This window comes from Myotis davidii, unplaced genomic scaffold (genome assembly GCF_000327345.1).
Source record: "Myotis davidii unplaced genomic scaffold, ASM32734v1 scaffold104, whole genome shotgun sequence".
Classification (NCBI taxonomy): domain Eukaryota; kingdom Metazoa; phylum Chordata; class Mammalia; order Chiroptera; family Vespertilionidae; genus Myotis; species Myotis davidii.
In genome coordinates this window covers 5,765,294-5,770,740 of record NW_006296625.1, presented here as the reverse complement: position 1 = coordinate 5,770,740, position 5,447 = coordinate 5,765,294, and positions in this window count along the sequence as shown.

The following is a 5,447-nucleotide window of genomic DNA, read 5'->3' as shown; positions in this document are numbered from 1 at the left end:
CGGAAAAAGAAGAACAAAGTTGGTTTCACACTACCTGATATCAAACTATCTAGTAGGACTATAGGAATCAAAACAGCATGGTACTGGCATTAGAACAGATATATAGAGCAATGGAGCAAATAGAGAGCTCAGAAATAAACCAAGGCCTATATGGTCAATTAATCTATGACAAAGAGTATACAATGGGGCAAAGAGAGTCTCTTCAATAAATGGTTTGGGAAAAATGAACAGATACATGCAAAAAAATGAAACTAGGTCACTTTCTTATATCATATACAAAAATAAATTTAAAATTGATTAAAGACAAATGTAATACCTCAAACCATATAATCCTAGAAGAAAATATAGGTAATAAACTCTTTGACATAGTTCTTATCAATTTTTTTGGGGGGGTGGGGGGGTGGGGAGATATGTCTTTTTAGACATGGGAAACAAAAACAAAAATAAACAAATGAGAGAACATTAAATTCAAAAGTTTTTGTATAGGAAAGGAAACAATCAACAAAATGAAATGACAACCTACAAAATGGAAGAAGATAATCACAAATGATACATCTGATAACTGGTTAATATTCAAAATATATAAGGAACTCATACAACTTAACACCAAAAAACCAACAATCCCATTAAAAAAGTGGGCAGCAGACCTGGAGATATTCCTTCAAAGGAGACATACAGATGACCAAAAGACATGAAAAAACCCTCAACATCACTAATCAGGAAAATACAAATTAAAACCAAAATGAGATATTCCTCACATCTCTCAGAATAGCTATCATCAATGAATCAACAAGTTCTGTCAATGAAGTGGAGAAAAGGGAATACTTGTACACTGTTGGCGGGACTGTAAATTGGTGCAGCCACTATATAAACCAGTATGGAGGTTCCTACAAAATTTTAAAATAGAACTATCATATGACCCAGCATTTCTTTGGGTATTTATCCAAAGAAATCCAAAACACTAATTTGAAAAGATATATGTGCCCCTATGTTCATTGCAGCGTTATTTATAATGGTCAAGATATGGGCACAACCTAAGTGTCCATTGATAGATGAATGGATAAAGAATATGTGGTGCATATATACAATGGAACATTACTCAGTCATAGTAAAGAATGAAATTTTGCCATTTGCAACTACATGCATATACCTAGAGGGTATTATGCTAAGTGAAATAAGTCAGAGAAAGACAAATACCATATTATTTCACTTATATGTATGATCTAAAAAAACACAACAAAATAAATGAACAAACAAAACAGAAACACACTCATAGATACAGAAAACAAACTGATGGTTGCCAAATGGGAGGGCGTTGGGTGGCTGAGTGAAAAAGGTGAAGGGATTAAGATATACAAATTGCAGGTTATAAAAAGTCATGGGAGTGTAAAGTATAGCATGGGAATATAGTCAATGATCTATATATATAAAGCCCTAATATGCAAATAGACCGAATGACAGAACAACTGAACAACCGATCGCTATGATGTGTGCTGACCACCAGGGGCACACACAGAACATGGCAGGCATCAGCAGCAGGGCACAGAACATGGTGGGTGTTGGCCACGGCGGGATGGTGGACCAGGTGAGTGGGGGTGCCAGGCCAAGGTGGGGTGCCAGTCGCTATCATTAGGGCAAGCCTCTGATGGTTATTGAAAATTCTTTGGTCCTGCACGCAGCAGTCCTGCCCGACACTTGCACCTGCTGCTGACACCGGCCCTGCTCACACCCACTGCCAGCACCAGAACCGCTGTTCACACCCATTTCCACCCGCTGCCAGCACCTGGCACTGGCCCAATCACTCAGGAGGGGCCTGACAGAGGAGCGGAGGATGGGCCAAGACTCGCCCCTGTGCCCACCGCAGCCTCGCCGCCCACAGTTCCTTTCAAGGTGCACGAATTCGTGAACTGGGCCCCTAGTATTGTAATAATTATGTATGGTGTCAGATAGGTACTAGTCTTATCGGGGTAATTACTTTGTAAGTTATATAGTCTTAATCACTAAGGTACACCTGAAACTAATAATGATATTTAATGTCAACTGTCATTTAAAAAAATAAAATAAATAAAAATAAGTAATTTAAAAAATGAGGAAATAGATAATAGGTGTGCATATATAATACACTGTACTTTGCACAAGATACAAGCAAAAAACTCTTCTATATCTCCAAGTGAACTATCCTAAAACATCTTACTATATTGTGCCTCCTCGGTCTGCACTTAGAACTTTCCTTACTTTTTCAGCATTAACTGTGCAGTAAAATTGATGAGCTTGTGTCCTGATCTACAGAAGATTTTGGAAAGATTTTCTGAAGACTACTTCAGTGACATAAGGAGGGGAGAGAGTTAACTTCCTTCCAGCAAAAAAGTGATGAAATCCAGAAAACACAAGAGTTTAGGATTATATAATGTAACAGTTTGTATCCCAACTCTCCCACAATTTGGATAAGTCACAAATCCTCTCTGTACCTCCCTTCCCCGCCTATAAGACGGAGCTAATGGCAGTACCTACATTATGGTGGTTGTATACATTAAATGAGTTGATACATGAAAAACACTTAGAACCATAAGTGCTCAAATGATCATTTTTTTATCTTTTGGACAGGTAAGCAAGAAAAGGTGGAGAGAAGTGATAAATGTTGAATGCCAGGCATGGAGTTGGTGTTTTTATATATGTACTTTAGCTTATTTAATTCTCATATTTTTTCTAAAATAGATACTTATTACTACTCTCATTTTACAGTTGAGAGTAATAGATTGTAAGCTGTAAGTGACAGGTTACACAGGTAATAGACTACATTCAGTAGTCTCAATTTAAGAAGTTCAAAGAAATAAAATCTTTTAGGAAGAGTTTTGCATTACTACTCATTAAATGGTAAGTGACAGAAACCCAAATAAAGCTAGCTTAAGCAAAATAAGGCAATTATTTTTTACTTGAATATGGAAAGCTCAAGAACTATGATTTGATCTGGAGGTTCAAGTATTAGTACTTATGCTGTTCCCCTCTTAGCCTTGCTGGGTTTCACTTCCAGATAAATTTTACATTTGGTAAAAATATTGTAATTGGCAGCCTCAAACCCACTTCATCCCTTTAGCTGGCACTTGCCTCAAAAAGCGAAAGTCTTTCCAATGTCTCTGGGAAACGTCTGGTTGGCTAGTTTATGTTCTGTGCCCAGCTATAGGGCTGGTGGCACTGTGCAGGGGAAGGTGGACTCCCCAATCCTACCCGCCTTCATGGAATTATCAGGTGATCGGTGCCATTTTCCCCTAATGAAAAAAATGATGGACTTACAAAACAACATATTTACCATATTTCCCAATTAAAACATTTTAAATTAATGGCTCTGTGGAAAAAAATTGAAAGGCTCTTAATGGAATAAGCATTTGTTACTTACTCAACATACCTTATTCCAAAAACAAGTCATTTCTGTAATAAGATATAATTATAACAGGGGGTTGCAGTATGAAGTTCATTTTGTTACTAAAGTGTGAGATGATTGTACAAGACTTTTAAACTGAACTTTAGAGTTCACAGAATAGGCTTAGAGATCCAGATACATATTTTTCCAGACTACATGATACAACTGTGAAATATACACTGAGTGTCCAGATTATTATGACCACCTGACGTTTGTAGGAAAATTAGCTATAATTTCACGCTGAAGTTGCTCAAGGGCCAGAGCATTATAAATAGGGAAGCAGGTTGTTTACCATGACAGAGTAATTTTTTTCTGAAGATATGGGTAAACAATGTGATTTAATAGCCTTTGGACATGGGATATATTTGAACATGAATGGCCAGATTATCATGACCATCCCATCTCTACTTCGTTGGGCCCCCTTTTGCCTTCAATACTGCGGCGATTCTTCTTGGCATTGACTCCACAAGATGTTGAAAGGTGATGTGAGGAATCTGACACCATGCCTGATGAATAGCACTGTCCAGTTCTGTGAGACTTGATGGTGTGGAACCAGCTGCCTGATGGCTCTTTTAACTTCGTCCCACAAATGCTCAACCAAACCATTAACACTGCCCCCACCAGCTTGAAGGGTTGTACTCATGCATGTGAGGTGCATGCTTTCATGCTGTTTCCGCCAAATTCTCACTCTGCCATCTGCATGATGCAACTGGAAATGTGATTTATTGGACCACATGACTTTTTTCCAATGCTCGACTTTCCAATCTTGTGTTCCTGTGATTGGAGATGTTTTATCTTGGTAACTGCAGACAGCAAAGGTGTTCGAGCAGGCCTTCAGCTTCCATATCCCATATGATGTACGGCTAATTTGCCTACAAACGTCAGGTGGTCATAATAACCTGGCTTCTCATAATAATATATATCCCATGTTCAAAGGCTGTTAAATCACATTGTTTACCCATATCTTCAGAAAAAAAATAACTTCTACTGTCATGGTAAACAACCTGCTTCCCTATTTATAATGGTCTGGTCCTCTAGCAACTTCAGCAAGAAATTATAGCTAATTTGCCTACAAACATTAGGTGGTCATAATAATCTGGCCACTCAGTGTACATACCCAAATAAATGTGCATAGTCTATTTCAATCTGGAACAAAACAAAAAATAGAAATGGGTAGGCAGGTTAGTGTAGAAAGAACATTGCTTTGGGGTTGGGAGTTGTGTTGGAGTTCGCCATTTACTAATTACAACTTCGGTCAAATAATTTAACTTTTCTTAAGTTTCCTTAAATGTGAAATGAGACCAATCATATTTTACAAGGTCATCATACGGATTAAAAGAGTTGATTTTTGAGAGAAGAGAGGTAAAATAATGAGGCATGTAAGCAGAGAGAGCATAACTATTAAGCATTTTCTTTCATTTCTGTATTCACACCCCAAGCTTTTTAAACAACAGAAGCTAGCTGGTCAGGATGGGATTTTAAAAACTAAACATGTTATTTCACCCTAGACGCTGCCACCTTTGAAAGGGCTTCTGTCTTTACAGGCCCCGCAGAGGAGAGTCTTCCATAGAAGGCATTAGGCTGCTTTGGTGGACAAGCGGCCTGTGGGAGAAGAAGTTCGTACACATAGTTTTGCTTCACAGGCTGTTTCCATGGAGAAGCAATAGCCAGAAATATGGTCTGAGGCAGGGCAGGAGAATTCAGGATGAGGCTTCCCTGCCAGCAGAGCCGGCGAGAACCCTGCGCCCTGCGCAGCATGGCCAGCGGCGGCTGCCCTTCTTCTCTCACTAAGTGAGCTGAATATCAAATTTCCAGATTCCTGAACCAGTTGCTGTCGATCCTGGTTAGGTCCACTTTCAACACAATCTGTAACAGGGCATCATAGAGTTCAGGTTTGTTTTTTTTTACCTCCGATAAAAACAATCTGATTCAGCCTACATAGACCATCATGGAGACTGAAAAAACTAGAAACAAAGGTTTATTAAAGTCCTTGTTCTTCCATAAGAACTTCCCCCAATTTTAAACTTAG